The sequence below is a fragment of the Coturnix japonica genome, chromosome 10, assembly GCF_001577835.2.
Source record: "Coturnix japonica isolate 7356 chromosome 10, Coturnix japonica 2.1, whole genome shotgun sequence".
NCBI classification, from domain to species: domain Eukaryota; kingdom Metazoa; phylum Chordata; class Aves; order Galliformes; family Phasianidae; genus Coturnix; species Coturnix japonica.
The window spans coordinates 12,252,999-12,271,791 of NC_029525.1; the positions used below are offsets into that span (position 1 = coordinate 12,252,999).

The 18,793-nt window shown below is 42.4% G+C and overlaps 1 long non-coding RNA gene across 1 annotated transcript in view; it reads right to left on the reverse strand.

Annotated features, from left to right (window-relative positions):
- Positions 1 to 2,363: 2,363 nt before the first annotated feature.
- The window catches only part of LOC116653917, a 51,810-nt gene continuing 35,380 nt past the window's right edge, over positions 2,364 to 18,793 (reverse strand). The window contains exon 2 of the long non-coding RNA XR_004308553.1: positions 2,364 to 6,071. This is a non-coding gene — a long non-coding RNA (uncharacterized LOC116653917). The remainder of the gene's footprint in view (positions 6,072 to 18,793) is intronic.

Sequence of the window (18,793 nt, forward strand, 5' to 3'; positions counted from 1 at the left end):
TGCATTTACATCAGCTGGTTCGAGCTGGTGCCCAGAGATCCGTTAGCCAAAGGTAATGGTTCTTTACTGGGACTGAAGTTATTGCCAGGGTATCCAGTGGATGATTGTTTGCAGTGATTGATTTGTCTTTCCCTTTTGCTCACCCTGAATAAGCTACAAGCTGCTTAATCGAAGGCTAAAAATAACTCAATGGCAAAACAGCTGCCTCACCATCTTGCTGCAGATCTTGCTAAAATGATGGCAGGGCACTTCTCTCTACCTTCTCCTTTCTTTCTCACTCCCTCCTGTTCACCTCGTTCACTTCCCTCCTTTCCACTCTTCCTTAAGTGCAATAAAAAAGAAGCAGAACAAAGAAAAGGCAAGGAAAGTAGCCACAAACTGCTGCATCAACAATAAAACACACTGGATCTTCCAGAATATGTCTGAGGATGTGAGTCCCTGGAGAGGAAACCTAAGGCCAGAAATGATACAAGCTTAACCATCATGAAAAGCACTCACAAAACACAGCACTGAACACACAATGCAGTGCTGAGGATACAGACTTGGTTGCCGTTTATGGAGTGGGGAATACAGTGGCAGATTTATTCTACAGTAGAGAGGGTTGTTTCTCAGTACTGTTAATACTGACACATTATCTGGGGACGGAAGAAGATACACAAATGGGAACAATTCTCCCATTTCTGTGCCCGTCTTTCCCCCAAATGCCCCCTACTCCCATCTCCCTGTTCTCATCATCCCTCCCCCTTCTCTGTGTCCCCTTCTTCCTCTCCAATTTCTATCTTATCTTCTTCCCTCTTTACCCTTCTCTTTCATCTTTTCCTGATGTGATTACAAACATGGAGTTTTTAGTACTCCACGTTTTTGCATGTAATCTCCAGCTGGAGTCTCATGGCCAGCCTTCTGCCTGGAAAACCAAAGGACACTTCACACACACAGGGTTAAATCCCACTCTCCCTTAAACAGCTGTGCAGAGTTTGGTGGTGTGAGGAACAAGTGACGAGAGAGGTTAGTTGATAACAACCTGCAAAGAGAGACTGTTAGAATTACCCAGCGCTGTTTGGAAAGGAACAGTCTAGTGAACCATCACTATACATCGTTAAAGTGGAAAGTAGTGATGGCAACCACCACCACACTCCAGCTGCCTCATCAATGGCATCAGCTGAAATCACTACAGTATAAGCATGTGGGCAGCGTTACATCTCTATTTCTCACCCCTTACCCTACACATCTACCATGTCACTCGTGCCTTGCTGTATTAGCTATGAGGAGCCAACACTGTGCTCCGGTTTCACATCAGAACTGAGGCTGGGAGCCAAGGCTAAGCGACTCGGTCAGCAACACATAGGAGATCTGTGGGAGAACAAGGGATACATTTTGAGTGTCCTTAGTTGGATGCCAAGCAGTCGCCCACTTGTGCTTTCTGTCTCTGAGTGATGGATGGAGTGGATCACCTCTAAGGACAGATAAGGCAGAAGACAGCGCTACCACCCGCACCTCTGCTTTTTGGCAGGAGCAGAAAAAAAGTGAGTAGAGGGGCTGCTGTTTTTTCCCCTCCCTAATCTGCTCCCTCCTTGCTTCAAGAACAATCCTGTGCACAGTTGTGTATTATTATCATCACTGTTATTTTCCAGAGTGCTGTAAAACCAGGGAATAGAGCACTCTGACAGCCTCATAACAAACAGCAGATAAAACTAATTAGATTTTGTTCTTCCTTCACATTGCTGACTTGATTCTTTTTATTTTTATTGTTTAATTATTTATTTTTAGCCCAGGGGCTTACTCACACGTGTATTCTGCTAAGCTCTGGCAAGGCATCCTTCGCGTCACCTCCGATAGGAATCGGTGCAAGGCTGAGACAGAGGCAGCAGTGTGAGCGCGGCTGCGGCCACATCTCTTACCCATGTCATGTCACCCACGGCGAGGGGAGGAAGGAGAGCGCGGCTATTCAGAGCCACTAAAAGAGTCAGTGAGACAAAAGGCATCAGTAAAAAAAGTTAATGTGTCTGGCAGGAGCCCAGAACGGCTTCTGCAGCACGGACTATCTGAATGCTGTCTCTGCTGGCCATTACAGAAATATTTGGCTTGCGTCTCAACCTGACAGCCTTGCTGACTCTTGAGGAATGTCAATGGTAAGGAGCAGAGAGACGTTCCTCTCCTCCCTCCCCTTCTCTGTAGCTGTTTCCAAATTCTTAGGGATTAGCCAGTGATGGCAAGAAAAGGCAGTGGCCTCGCTGCTCAGCACTTAGCGGGCTGAAGTGAGGTGACGTGCCTTAGCGTAGGGGACAACGGTTCCATTCACTAGGGAAATACCAAATCAGAATTACAAGTGTGCAAGAATAAACAAGGCTGGAGTTAATCTAAAGTTGTTTTACACTCTGTTTTATTAAAGTCAATGCACTTCCGTTCCTCTGTGCGGAACCTAGTTCTGCTTAATTACCATGACTCAGGGAGAATTTTAATAACGGAGAGAGTGGCATGCAGTGGAGGTCCTCTCCTGACCTCTAGAGGTCTGTCAAAAGAAGAAGAGCATCTGCTTCCCATAGAGGTTCTTGGAAGAGACAACACAATCCACCAAACTGCTTCTGCTGGAAGTTTCCAGGTGCCATTCCCTGCCGGTTGGTCACCCAACCTTCCTCCCTCTGGATGTTCTTTGCTCCCAATCCCCAAGTAACAGGGTGGGTACCCATGGATTGGGGTTCACCTGCCCACCACCTCCTGCTGTGCCATCGCCCCTTGTTGAGAAGTTATTTGGTACAACACGGAAGTTGTCAAGGAGAAGCCTGGGCCAGGTGTTTTCTATTACACAGCAGCACAATAGCTAAAATACCGGTGTCGCAGTAAGAGAAACACTGATTTATTTTCCTTTTCAGTAAGATGCACCTTTGGCAAACATCAGGGAGCACTGTACCACTGTTGTTGTGGAAGGATGTTGGTACAGAACGTAGTGTGGGAGGGAACAGAAGCTCTAGATGAACAAAGGTTGCTCCAAAAGTAATGCTCCCTGCTTATATCCACAGAAACTACAACAGATACAGAGAGTACAACATCTATTTGATAGAGCAAATTCTCAGCTACAAAACATGATTTTCAGTGTAGCTTCCACTATTGGCTATGCATTTTCTCAGTGGAGGTGACCCACTGTCATTGCCACCGCTGCTGAATCGCACCACCCACTGCCTCAGTGTGCTCACATCCACTGACTGGTCTCCATAAACATTCAGCAGGTGTCAGTGTCAATGGGTGTTATTTTTTCCCCATGCAGGAATTCAGTTCCACCCCTTTGCTTCATACACGTTCCCACATCAGACAACGTTCTGTCAGACTGCCCCTCTGCTGCCATCTGTCACATGGCAACAAAATATAATGGAATATTGCTGGAAAGGTTCAACCTCTGCTGCCGTACCATCAACATCTGCCTTTGGCAGATCAAACTAATAAAACAGGAGGCATTATTTTTGGAGTAGCCCTTATAGATATTCACATCTATAGATGTATATTCCCAGTAGTGCTTTTTGCCCAGCCAGTATCCTGGGGCCACTCTGAATGCTGAAGATCTTACACCATGTCCTGTATATGCTGCAGGCTGGATCCAGCACAGTGTGAGTGTTTTGTCATGCATATGAATGTTGGAATTTGAAGTTAGCTATGCACATATGCCATTTTTTTTTTAATAATAAGCTTTTAAGAAACGCTATACAAACTATTACAATGGGAACACCTGTTTTACCTCATTGGTGTCCATTCCTGTGAGCCATCCTTTTATGAAAATTCAGTATTGTATGCAACAAGCTGCACGCTAAGGCAAGCAGAACATGATATCTGTACAGAGAACACACACTATATCTAATGAATTAGCTCGGTCTACGAAGCTCAGCTTCTGAGGACCCAAGCTGCCTGTCTTTTGAGCACTGTCATAAAGAGAGAGCTAGAAAAACAGAGAACTGTTATTTAGTGGTGAAGGCTTTAGAACACCAGGATACCAAAACTCCAGCAGGACAGGAAGGAATAGTTTCTCCATAGCGCTGGCTGCTGATGGAAATGTATGGCCAGGCAGTTTGGGGGAAGGCGTTCACAAATTCATCAGAAAAAAAGCCTCAGTTGGCACAAGAAATTCTCTCCACAAACAGCATAAAGATGAGAGGATTACAGGGTGCTTTTAATCACACATCAATAATAACAGTAATCACCAGAGATGGAAGTCTTATAGTCTGTAATACTACAACGCACTATATGTTTGTCCTCCTTGAGCCTTATAAAGACAACAGTGACAGAGTTGGGAGCCTCTTGCACAGTGCAATTACCTCCATCTGGGTTCAGGGCAATTCCCCATGGGCAGCAGCAGAGTGTCAGACGTGACAAATACAGGCAGTATGAGGAGTGAAGTGCTCTGATGTAGGCTTTGTGCTTTACCAACCTCAGGCATGCATTTGTGTTCTTGGCCTGTGCTGGAGCTCAAGAAGCTGTGTCTCCATTGCTTTGGACATCTGTGTGAAAGCACAGTAAATTCTAATGCTGGTGGAATCAGGCTTGCAAAGACATTCTTATGTTACCTATTCTGTAAGAGAGCACTTTATAAAATCAAGATCTGTTTTTGCAGGCAATTTTATGAGAAATCTCTTTTTTGTTTTTTTGTTTTTTTGTTTTTTTGTTTTTCCATTTGGAGATAAAGTAAGTTGCTCCCTTATGGGAATCACCAGAAGAATGCATCCTATATATAACCTACCATTAATGTCTTCTGTTATATTGCTATCCAGCACAATAGGGTCCTGTTCCATGAGTTAGATTTCCTTAGTGGTATCATATTAAAACTAACAAAGAATAATCAGTCACTAGACTGATTCTTGGGCTAAATTCACCCTTGGATATTGCCACCATCACTAATCCAATTGACATAATATTGGAGGGCCCCAGCTACCTCCAGAGAACATGTTTTTCTCCTTGCAATGCTTCCAGCCACTCTCAGTCCCAGCAGCAGCCATAAACAGTATCTGTATTCCCACAGTGCATCATGCTGGAAGGATGTCTCACAGAGAATCTTAGAGTATCATTCAGATGTTCATGAAACATATTCTTCCACTTGGGCCCATAAGTTCAAGCATGAAGTGGCTCGAATGAGATTATGCTGGACTAGTTCATTCCAGTGCAGCAAAGAGGTGAATTTAGCCCAGGTTTCCAGAGGACTGCTCTGTATGGTGGTGCTCTCCTTACTCTGGCACATTGGATTTCACATGCTGTTGCTGAGATACAACCAGTTCAGGCACATGCATAGCCTGACCCAAACTGCTGAAAACATGGTCAAAATTCTGATCTCAGAACTCAGATGCATGCTCTACAGCTCAAGAGAAATGAATGGTAACAGAGAGCTCTTGCCAAAGGCCTCACAAACTGCTGTAATTCCGAGATGTGTGGGCAAAGGCTGCTGTCCATAATAAAAGCCTAAGCCAGGAAAAAGGATGCTCCTTCAAAAGTCAGAAAAACATTCCCCATATCAACCTATGTGAATCCACACACTAGAGGCAGCCATGGGATGGGGATTCTGTTTAGGAAAGGACGATGTCAATGCAAATGGCCCCTCATCTCTGCCTTGTAAAGAAAGCTCAAGGAGACAATCTCAATACATACATGTATACAGATCACACAAACATAAAGACCATTTTCAATGCAGAAATGGAGCAAGATATCTGGGAAGGATGCTGAAGCTGGCAAACAGACAAATATGAGCAGTAGCCCATTCGCCTTACTGCTCTGAAAGTCAAAGTCTTGCTCATGCAGGGCTGCTCTCAAACCCGCTGTACACTCCCAGTGGTGCAGAACTCAGAGGCAGAGCCGTACTGCTGGATGCTGGCTGGTTGGAAATGTAAAGTCCCCTGAGAGCTTTGGAGCTGCATGTCTGTCCTGTGGTCTCTCTCTCATCTTCTGCCTCTCCTTCCACCCACGAGAGGCACTCCTGGATCTCTTGGTCTAGATCTGAGAAGTCCCCTTCGCCATCAGAGCAACTGTCAGTGTTATAATCGATTTCTTCCGCACAAGGAGGTTCATCTTCAGTCTCCAGGCTGCTGTTGCTGTACCTTCTGCGGAAAAAAATCACAAGAGAGACTGGATGTCATCAAAGGAGGGTGTGTTAAAGAATGGCAAATGCAAGGAGCAAGGAAATCCATTTCCTGGGCTCAGTCTTGGCTCTGTTAATGAAACATGAATTGGCACTAAGCAAGATCCTGTATGTCTTTGTGTCTGTTTCATCAGCTGTAAAATGAAGAGTGATATTTACCTACCCCAAAGGAGAAACAGACTAATATTATTATTACTGCCATTGTTAATACAAAGTGCTTTAAACACACACAGCACTGTTCTTGCCTTGAGGCACTTAAAAGGTTAAGGATGCTGAAATATAGTAAAGGAGGTATCCAGTTTCCACAAGGTCGCTGGTTTAATAATCATCCACTTCATTGTAGTTCCATTTTTAGTGTATGACCTAATTAATCCAGGTGGTTGACATGCTTTGGCATCTTTGCCTCCTGTTCTGTGCAAGCTCAGAGCACTGCTAACAAGAAGAAGCACAAACACAAAAGCAGAGACTTCCAGGGGCTTCCAGCACACTGACTCCAGGGTGGGCAGAAACACCAGAAGTGCTTGTGTTACAGCCAGCACGGTGTCACCAAGGGCAGATCAACCTGGTGACCTTATATGATGGAATGATGGTGTCAGTGGGTGAAGGTCCCCAACACAAAAAGACGTGGAGCTGGTGGAGTAGGTCCAGAGGAGGACACATCAGTGATCAGGGGGCTTACAGACCTATGGTCTGATCGTGATAGAACAAGTAGGAATTGCTTTAAACTAAAAGAGTGAAGATTTAGATTAAATATTAGGCAGAAAGTCTTCACTCAGAGGTTGGTGAGGCCCTGGCACAGCTGCCCAGAGCTGTGGGTGCCCCATCCATGGAGGTGCTCAAGGCCAGGTTGGATGAGGACCATGGGCAGCCTGAGCTGATGGGGGCACCCAGCTTATGGCAAGGGTGGAATTCAGTCATCTTTAAGGTCTCTCCCAACCCAAGCCATTCTGTGTCTCCATGTGTTTTGGAAATGGTATGAAAAAGCTTTGCCAGCACAACTTACTGAAGAATGTCCAAAATCAGAAGCAAGTCAGAATAGCTGGGGAGAGACTCTGAATTGATGGCACAAGTCCTTTGGCTCTCAGAAAGGTATGTTACACTGTCGTAGCCTCCTGTCATTTACTTACAGAAGTGGTTGTAGGCTTTATTTACACGTTCACTTTCAATTCATTTTCTATTAAGTTAGTCTAATGTAATATTTATGACAAAACTGTAACTACAAGTCTAGGTGGCTCTAGGGCATGAGCTCTTTCTCCTCTCTATTTGCCTAGTTCTCTTTTGGCCTTTCAGTCCACGAGGGCAGCTGGGTAATTTTTTGAGACCAGAAAGAAGCCTGTGGTTTCAGTGCTGCCTAGGTCACGGTCTGGATGAATCAGGGGGGGCAGATACAGTGTTTTTCACCTCCAGGTCAGTGTTTTCAATCAGACTCAAAGCAGGAGAATGTATTGCTTTGGGGGACTGGGAAAGGAATAATAATCTCCTGCCACTGGGCCAGAGTTTCTAATTTGTCCCAAGTTGGGAAGAACGAATGGCTTGGCAGATGGAGTATATACAGATTTAATGTGTGGTCTGCTCATTTACATGTCAGTAACCGGAATAATCTTCCAGCTCTCAGCTGTTTCACAGCAGTGCCAGCATCTGAGGTTTCAGAACATACCAAAGGTGTAAAGTATTTCTCTTGGATGTATTGATCTCTTCCCCCTCTTCTCTGCAGTCCAAAAAAAGCATAACTTCTTCCTAGCTCTGAGTATCCAGATCTTAACTGTATTCAGACTATCTGCAATCAGAATCACGCAGCGTCAGCCCAATCCTTCTCTGGCTGATCTCTAGCTTAGTTTACTTCAAAGGCAGGGTAGAAAGGATTCTCTGAAAGCTTAATAGAGCTGTACAGCTTAAAAATAAATAAATGAATAATTATGCACTTTTTCAGTTTTTGGCTTCACTTCAGTCTGCCCAGAAATCTAGGTCAGGAAGAACTCACGCTGAAACTGAGTATGTAATATGAAACAAAACCAAACCAACCAGGACAATCCTCTCAGCACAAACAGTAACACATAGTGGTCTCAGTATCCTGAGTCTGACCAGCAGGTTTGATTTTTCTCTCTATTTTTTTTCTCTCAGATGCAAGCGTGCCATGAATTACCACAGTACAAATCACCTATGGTAACATTCAATGCTGTGTAAACTCTGGGGAATTCAATTTTTCATTTTTAAGCTTTTAATGCTTTGCAATCAAAAAGGACCTGAGAGCATCTGCTTTCTGTATTGTGCTTGTATGTTTGGAAGGAGCTGCTAATGCCACTGAGACAGAGCATAGATGCCGTCCAGCTCACTGCTATCATACAGATGGAACGACAATTCAGTTTTCAATCTAAGAACTGAATGTCAAACATTTGCATTAATGGGATAGCTATAAAAAAAAAAAAGCCCTATTATTACTGAAATCTGGGAACACCACTAACGGGTGACCTTCTGAATTTAGTTGATGGCATAAATGATTTTAGGACTGGATTTCTGCCTGAAAGAGAGCACAAACACGCTTTACTGTGACAGGGAAACTGGGAAGTCAAAAATCAGAACATGAAAGAGAAAACCACAGCAAACAAGCATTGCCTTACACTGAAGACTAAACAGACAGTCTTTAGAAAGCACATATGCACACAACCTTTGTGAGAGACTTCAAAAACACTCCCTTCTAAGATGCCTCCTGCCATGCTGCCTACCTACACAGGACACAAAACAACTCAGACCTTGACAATTCAGTACTTGCACATGTACACTGCAGAGGGAGGTTCCCCACATGGGAGGATGTGGCCAGACAGTGATTTAGAGGTCATGAAAGAAAGATTTCTTGCTCTGTACGTTGCTTATTTGCTCTGCACGTTGCTTATTTGTTGTGACAGTGAATGAACAAGCCAATTAGCAAGGACCTAAGTGGTGACTTCTCCAATTTGGTTTGCTACCCACTGCTAACAGCGTCAATGGCACCGCCATGAATCACATAATGAGCAAATAGATGGCACCAACTTAGTCTCGTTGCCAATGAGACACTGCAATAACCCTGGTGGCTTGAAAGTTGAAAGGCTCTTTCTTTTTCATGCTACCAAACTCTACGAACCAGCTGCCATTTCTCTACCACCAGGAACTTCCCATCACAGTAACTCACTTTCTGCTGCAGGAAGATGCATGACAAAGCAAATGGGTTATTTCAAAGAGCAGGTTAGGGTTGCTTCTGAAAGACGAGAGGTGGTGCCATGCAGCATTCCCAGGAAGCCAGTAAGATACCCACAAACAAAGCTGCCAAAAGCATTAGGTGCTGGTCACTAAGACCAGCTTCTTTAAGAGAGAATGCAAGTAGTGAAACACGGTTATGAACAGACATGGCAACTTCTAGACACACAATTTAAGAGGGTCTCAATAAAAGAGTTTTTTAGGTTAGGAGCAGATTCTTGGTATTTTTATTTGCTTTAATCTGTTTTTTTAAAACTGCAAAAAGAAAAGAAAAAAAATTCTCTCCTCAGAAAAGAAGAAAGAAAGAAAGAAACAAACAAACAAAACACCCAGGAGACATGAAACAGATTTACCAAAGAATAATGATGTTGTCTTACAGAATGTAAACAATGAGAAAAACCAAAGACATTACATTAAAGAACTCCAAGACAAATACAGTCCGTGAATACCACTGAACGTGAACACGGTACAGAAAGGGGGGAGTGAAAGTTGTTAATATATCTACAGCCAACAACCCCAACTAACACAAAACATATATACATGCTGATTGATTTACTAATCCAAAACCTACAGCCTCATAGCCCCTCATCTATTGCAGCTGATGAGAGAGACACAACAGCAATTTGCAACTTTATTATTTGAGAAATAGAATTTTTTTTGTTTTTATTTTTAATTTGCATAATCATTGAGATATGACTTGATATTAATTAGTTCTGCTTTTGTATGTGGGCGTGTTTGTTTGTTTGCTCGGGTTTGGAAGGAAAGCAAGCTTTGGTATTCTGTAAAATAAATCAATAAATGCACATACACATATATTTCTTTTTTTCCTGACTTAACACGAGGAGAATCATAGAATCATAGAATGGCCTGGGTTGAAAAGGACCACAATGATCATCCAGTTTCAACCCCCTGCTATGTGCAGGGTTGCCAACCACCAGACCAGGCTGCCCAGAGCCACATCCAGCCTGGCCTTGAATGCCTGCAGGGATGGGGCATCCACAGCCTCCTTGGGCAACCNTGCCCAGAGCCACATCCAGCCTGGCCTTGAATGCCTGCAGGGATGGGGCATCCACAGCCTCCTTGGGCAACCTGTTCCAGTGTGTCACCACCCTCAGGACTTTGGAAAAAAAACCAAACAGAACAAACAGAGATTTCGTAAGTAATTTCTTGGGCTTTTTCACTCACATTCTGCTTGTGAGGCAGGTCACTTGCTATCTGTGTATTCTACTGACTGGCTCAAAATAGCATCTTTTTTCTTCTGGAAAGAATGGGCATTGACAACTGTCCCTCTTAGGGAATCTTTGATCATTGTTCAGGATTGCTGCTTGACCTTCACTTGACTTGCCTAGCAGTTGCAGTGTTGTAGAGAAGAAAACTGAACATTTGCTTCTTTTCTGGCTTTCTGGCTCTGCTCATTCTTGTGAAATTTGTGGCCGTTTTGACAATGAGAATCTAAAAAATGAGTGTTTAAATGCATCAGACAAAAAGGAGGAAAGTTCTGAGTCTGGAGACCACCACTGACTGTGGATGTACCAAAGACTCCCTGTGAAGATGTACCAACAAATAATCATGTCTTTATCTTTTCTCTGCAGTGAAAAACAGCATCCTGGTAGCTTCGTATCACCCGATCTATAGCACTATTCTCTCCTTCCTCTAAACCTTCTCTCCATCATGATATGCCCTAATCCTTTGGAAGCTCTCCAATGCAGGGATTTGGCTGTGCATAAGGAGCCAAGCACATCTATGGTACAGTTTACAGACTGAAATAAGCCAGAAAATGGTTTTCTTGAAAATTTTCATGATATCTGACATTTTACCGTGAGAAAAAAAAGAAAACAGGATTTTATATCAGCACAAGCAGGCCAACTTCCCAGCAGTTACAGCCTTCACCTGAAAGAAAAGCACACTTTTTTCTCCGCTCACACTTGAGAACCCAGCCAGTTTCCTGACCAGCATGGAAGGATTATCCCTTATTTTCCAGCAAAGCTATATGGCCTGCTGTATACATACTAGTAAGGAAAGTGTCCTGCAGCTCCTATGACCTCTCTGCAGAGAATTGGAATTGCTTTGTCTTTATTTTTCATTAAAATTCCACCTATCTCACTGAATCTAAGAGAGTGTGTGATGTTGCATGGTTTTGCTTTTGAGGAATTCATATGTTTTATTAAACATATTTTACAGGAACACTGCTTCCAAAATCTTGTAATGAATCTAAAATGAATCTAACGTAGCCACAGCTACCCCAGAGCACAAATCCATCTTTAATGGCTTCATAAAGTATTATTCTAGGAGATAAATGAAACAACTATGATGCTTTTAGGTAATTACACCTAGTGCAAGAAAAACACTATAGCAACAAGACGCCAATGAAGAAGGCCTTTGGTCTGCCCTTTGTGTCTCGATTCAATTGCTACAAAGTCTGGTGCACATCTTGCTATGACTTTCCAATTCCATCTCAGCAGTTCAGGAGCTCCCCAGAGAGCAGCCTGGCTTCACGTCCTGCCTGAGAAAAGCCAGACAAGGCATGTTTAGTCCCTGACCTCGCCAAGGGAGGAAATCAGCTATGCGCTGATGCAAGATGGCTCCAGTTTAAAGAACTATTGCATTTGCCTCCTTTGTTGCTGCACGGTAAACACGAATGATGTGAACGTCGTAGGCTCCCACGAGACCTGATCTTCCAACAACTCTGCCAAGGACTTTTACATCTTACAACCTCTGAGAAAATGCAACCTAAGCCCTAGGCAATGCCAGGTGCCCTGGCTTTCAGCCCACCATGGCCCATCCTTTCACGAACAATATGAACATAATTAAACACTGCCTTGAATTCTGTTTGCTGTGGCTGAGAGAGGTTTGCTCTCTCTCAGTGTATTTTTTTCCTTTTATTTATTTTTTCTTCCTGCTGCAAATAGCCATGAGAAAGGTGTAATTCATTGCTGAGATTCGTACTAATTAGTTTTTCAGGAGTTCCCAGGGTAATTGCAGGCTGTAATATTTATAATTGATTTGGCCAGATTAAAAATGAATGTCTGGTGCACCAGTTAGGTATGTAAGAAGCAAGTGGGGCTTTATCAGTTAGAAAGAAAGGAAGAAAACTTGAAAATAAAACCAAAATAAGGAGCATAAAGAGCAAGAAACAGGCTGACTCCTGGCCAATGCTGTCCCCTAATGTTCATTCAGGCTTGCAACAATTTAGCCCTGGACAGCATTTTGCTCATAGCCAGCAGAATTTGTGTTAAGTCTTCTAAGAAATGAAGAGAATGCTTTCATTCTCTTCATTGGTGAGAAGATAGTTTGATAACTGTCTCAAGAACAGAGGAAAAGTTGAGCACACACTTCATATGTCTGGGAGATTGATAAGCCTTGTCTGAACAGGAGGAATTGCATTTAATTGAATTACAGCACGTCATGGGTGCAGCTGTAATCCTTCCATGAAAGGTGAGCTTGAATGGAGGACAACTGGGTGTCTTTCTACTATTTGATGCTTACATGGCCTTCCTGGATTCCAGGTATCTCCCTTCAAATCCAGGTATGCTTCTCATACTAATAAAAATCAGATGAGCTGATCTTTAGACTTGCAGGATGGAAAAGCTGGTGAGCAGCCAAAAGCTGTGGATTTAGTCTTATGAAAAATCATTAATTTCTTCTTAATGGAGAACCAATCTATATATCACTGCACTGCTAACAATGCATCTGTAGCTGTAGGCTTGTAAGCATTAATAAAACCAACTGACTTGAACAGATGCAAATCAGCCACGAAATGGAGCTCTGGCAGTTGGTGCAGATCCCAAAGATATCTAGTTGTCTTTCTCTCTCCCCTCACCACTTCTTAGGTTTAGTCTCTTACATTTCAGCACACAAAAGCATCAAAATAAAATGAAAATCTTGCATGCAGTTTAGATGAGATTTGTGAACTTGTATATTCACTTTGTTGTGCTAGGATGCCCCATCCTCTTTTATGTAGTATGCTGCCTTGCTTGAACAAGACACTAAATATCTTATAAATCTGCTGCTTGAAAAGGTAGATGTAAATAAAACAACTGCAACCCCATCAGCACTGGAAAGCAAAATCAAGGTACTAAGCAAAATTTCTACTTAATAATGGTGAGAATTCAGTTAAATTTGAACCCAAATATGGGCATAAGTATGCCCACAGACACATTACATGTGATCTGCTGAATTTCAAGTCACATCAAAAAATTTCAGCCACTCCAAACAACTGTGGAACAATTTATTTATCTACAAATACCAACCAGCATTTTTTTTTCTCTATCAATTCCCTGTCAATGTGAGACATTCCTGAAGAAAATCTGAGACTTGACCGCCTGCATCTTGAGAATCTTGAGAATTAGGACAAATCTTAAGACAACAGAGCTCAAGACCTGGAACTCAAGTTCAAGCAAACTGAATACCGTTATAAGAAGATTTGACCAGAGAGGTGATGGGTGCCCCATCCCTGCAGACACTGCAGGTCAGGCTGGATGGGGCTCTGAGCATCTGATCAGCTGTAGGTGTCCCTGTTCAGTGCAGGGCAGTTGGACCAGATGGCCTTGAAGGGTCCCTTCCAGTTGAACAACTCTATGGTTCTATGACTCTAAGACACTCAATATAACCAGGCACTGTTGGCTGAGTGAGCCTGAGTTAAACTGTTTTGCGAAAGCATAGGTCTGGTCTTGTTTTCTAGATCCATATTACACTAAACCTTGTTTATTTAAGAGAAAAATACCACACATGATAAGCTCTGGGTCAGCATGCAGAAAGCCCAACCTAATCTTCTGTTGAAATCGATTGAAAGTTCTTACATGGCAAGTAATTGTTAAACAGCTCATTGCTATGTTCTGCCATCATTGGACAGATTGTGCAGTCTTACACTAAAGAGAAATTTATGGCCAGCTCCAATGAAGCAGCTTGTAGTAAAGAGTTTAAAATCTGATCTGCTGTAATCTTGTTACGTTCATTAAAAATGGGAGGTAAATGCAGGAAATAAAAGATGGGTGACATAAAATAGATGGGTTAATATCCACCAAGCAACACTGACAGCGGCTTGGGTTTCACTCTGACTTTAAGAGTCAAAAGAAATGCTTCTAAAACTGATAACATTTTGACTTTGCACAGCTTAAGCTTCCTGTGGAAATGTGAGCAGTCAAGTCCCCCCATATGGGACCAGTGGAACTCATTAAGACACTGAATAATGTGAGAGTTGCTGAAAATATGATTTGGAAAGTGTTTGGGAGCTTTTCTCACAGTGTCTCTACCCCAAGCAATTTCTTCTCAAAATGATAATCAAGTTATTGATGATACTTAGTAGTCCAGCCACTGTAATACAAAGAGATTATTGGAATTGTTGTAATTGCTTTTGGGTGCTTCCAGTAATTGAGATGTCGGCACTGTAGAAAAGAAAGAAATGCAGAAAGGGTTCTGCTTAGATGCTGGAAGTTTGTACTGCTGAGAGTAAATAATGTAGAAGAACGCAGGTTCTCCTGGGTTCTTGTTTCCCTCGATGCAGATTCATATCATTCCACTGACTTCATCCAAGTTCGTAACTGGCTCTATATATTTAATATTAAAAGTCCAAGTTCCATATGTATATATCCCTCAGTTGTCTCTGAGAGATTTAAAGGATTTAGGATTTTTGAAAGCAAAATGTTTTAAGCCAGCCAAGACACTTCCAGCCTGTGCCTTAGTCACATATCTATGTTATGCACAGGGTATTTTTTGGGACAGATAACCATGCATGTAAATGTTTTCTTGCATACCAGAGGATCAATGCACATCTAAATACCTGACTGAACTAAAAACTGCTGTAAGTGATTAAATTCCAACCATTATACCTCCTGAAGGAGAAAACAACCTCAGTTTTAGTAGTTTTAATCTGGCAACCACTGTGATGTTTCAGAGAATCTACATGTACACACTTATATATATTTAAACGTGTGTGAATACAGATATGCATAAACAAACACACAAAGTAGATAACCATCCTTTATAATGAATAATAATTAGATATACATACATGTAGATACACATACACTCAGACACCAACACACCTACACGCCCACACAATTACACCGCTTACTTTGTATTCAGAGCACAGTTTTCATTACAAGACATAGGAGGTCTCAAGAGATACCCCTACAGGTAGCTGAGAGATAACAATAGATGATCACTGAACCTTGATGCTATTGAATTCAAGTGGAAGTAACCACAGGGAAAGTGCTGACTACTGACCAGGGCAAATCAGTTCTTTAACTCTAGTCTTCAGGTGAGCGTTGACAAAGCAGCAGGTCACCAGAAGGGAGACTCAGAACATCTGGGTAAGATTTGATATAGATAGGAAATTCAACTGGCAGGCAGGAATGGTTGTCTGTAACAGAAAGTGTTATTACCAGCTATTTGAGAGATTAAGCCAGAAGCTAAAAGCAACACTGTGTGGCAAAGGTGAAATAAAATCTTCGATTCTCTGTAGGGAAATACGGACTTCCTCCTGTTCCACATGAAGCTGGCTCATTCTTGTAGCTTTTAAAGAAAAGAATGACTGTTTTAGAAATGGTGTCTTCAAAGAGGTAAACAATGACTGAGATTAAAGGCACTGAACTCTGGCAGAGAGGATGATTCAGGTGCTGGAGTGTCCAGAGAGTAGAGAGGGCATGACATTGTGGAGGGGTTCAACAGCTGGTTGACCACTGGATTCTGCTCTAACAAGAAAGCCTTCAGGCAAATCTCAGCTTAAGGCTGCCCAAAAAAGTTTCTGGGGCATTCTGAAAACAAAGATTTTAAGGCCAACAAGGTGACAAAGCCCAGTAGGTTCCAGTCTAATGGATATCTGTCATCAAAGCCACATCACAAAGTGATCTCTACAAGTTCCTACGTTATCACATATCTCTTGAAACGAATCCAACACAAACCCATAAACTCATAATTCCCCCAAAAGTTACACATTTAATTGCAAGCACATTCATCAGGACTCATCTGTGAAATCTCCTGTAGTTCAAAAAGTTATGAGACTGATACATAACTTTTGATGTCTCAGCCTTCCTGGGGAGAACAAGGGTGTTTAGACAGTGTAATTAGAAAAGAGTCTCTGTGTGTGTGTGTGTGTACATTCATAACAACAAAAAGCAAAGAAGTCAAGGTCAAAGAAACTTGTTTTGCTTTTAAAGCAAACTGAAGTGGAGATCATGGCAGAAACATCTGATGAACTATGTGTGATCACAGATAACCACTAATAGATCCAGTTAAAACTTCAGCTTCTGCCCTCACCCTAAATCTTTCCTCAGAAATAATGAGATTCAGATAAAACAAATCTGAACACTTGTGCTCAGCGTATTTCAAAACATTCTGATCAATTATGTTTTTACCACAATATGGCACCAGCTCCAGAACCTTACTTAACCTCACTCATTATGCAGCTGATTTGCATATGCTTTGGACTCCATTAAGGATAACAAAAAATGTCAGATGCAGCACAGCAGTGGCAACTCTTTCTAATTCCTTGATCTTGCCAGAGCCCTGCCAGATGTTTCATAAAGAATAGCAAATATTTCATTATCCTCTCCTTGCCTCCCAAAATTCGCCTGTCAGGAATCACAGTGAAAGATTTTAGTGCTTTGGCACGCAAGAAGAACAATGAATGGGCACTGAGCGCTAACATAAACACGAAACACCACCTCCATCCTACTGCAGAACCCAAACAGAGTTTAAAGGATTTTTGCTGCCAGAAGGAGCTACCAGTCAGGAACTCCCAGAAAACAGACCAAAGAGAAAAAAAAGCAACAACTTGCTGTCAACTACAGAGATGGCATCACAGTGCAAAACAAACATCCTAAAGCACACAGAAGAAGCTGTCGTTGCTGTCTGTTGCACAGCCCATCCATCTCCTAACGCTTCCCTCTATTCCAGTTGTAGCTCTTTAACAATCTGCCACCTGTATAACACTGAGATGGTGTTTGGGAATGAATCAGTTTGTCGCTTGTAACATTTATCAATTCCCAGCAGGGAACGTTTCTTACAATCTCCACTAATATGAGTATTTCCTGAATATTTGATAAAAATCAATTTTCAAATGCCTGCCAAAGTGTTCTATGTGCTTTACCTGAGAAAGAAAAGAAGATGCAATTATATTTTTCTTAGTGTTTCTGTATGTGAATTTATGTGTTTGTGTGTTTATGTACGCATATATGAGTTCCCACTACAATTCTTAAAAGAAGGCGACACATCACAGGAACCGGCATATTCAGAGTGAAAGCTGAAGCATCATAAACCAATGAAAGCAATCATTTAATCCAAACGGGATGTGTATTTGGATGGATGGAGCAAATTACAACACAGCTTGCAGAGCAGTGAAACAATCGCTTCGCAGAGAACCACCCTAAGGATGTAATGTCACCCTCTGATTTACAACCCAAAACAATAAAAGGTCAGTTCTTGTGTGCAGAGTAAGAGGCTGAAAAGATGTGTCAGGGTGTGCATCAAGGGAAAATTGAATCACGAGGCTAAAACACTTGTGTTTGAAAGATAGAGGCTCTGCACTCAGCAGGCTCACAGTCACTTTGGGCAGACTGCTCTTCTCTCTTTGCCCCAGCTGTTCAGTAATGTGGAGAGAGCAGGCTCTATCATTCCACCTGAGAAGCAACTTCATTGTGTGGGAGTAGAGCCAGGGTGCAGCTGAAACCCTCTGCCATCTGTCTAGTTTAAACAAGTGTCCAAGCTATTTAATTACCACTTCTATGTAAATGCCCGTCTCTCTACCAAAAACAGTATGAAAATAGAGTCATTAGGGCTGGAAAAGGCTTATGAGATCATCTACTCCAACCATCCACCTACCATCAATATTACCCACTCGCAACCTTAGTGGGTCTAGTCCAAAAGCTCCTCTCATCAAACCAAGATTTCAGCAAAGAAAATACCAAGTTTCCAGATCTGTTAGGGAAAGAAGTGACCATTCTCAGTTCTACCAGACAAGAATGTAGAGGTTAGCTGGGGAAATGATGAGGATGCTGACATCAAGAGGAGAGAGATGCGCAGTAATACCAAGGATTAACTACCAGGTTGTATTTCAAAGAGAAGTGTTATAATTCTTGCAGTGCTGGAAACAAGTGAAGGCGAAAAAAACTGAAGGGGAGATTATTCAGATGAGAAGGAAACTGTCGAAAGCTGCCAGATTTTCTGTGGCCAGCCTGGCCTTTGATTTTAAGCTGTCCAGCTAGTCTGTCTAGCGCGAAAAAGAAACAGCCAACCAGCTCAAGGAAAGAAAGACTGAGGACTTATGCTGGTTTCACTGGAGCTGAAAACCTCATTAGTACGTAAATCTTGTATTTCCTGGCATTTGCCTTTGTATTTATGTTTTCTTAGCTCCGTTTTTTGTACCTTTGCTTCAGGAAGCTGCTCACTGTACCAGAATAAAATGACATCTGCTCTTCTCACAGTGGGTTCTGTCTTCCAGGAACATGAACATCA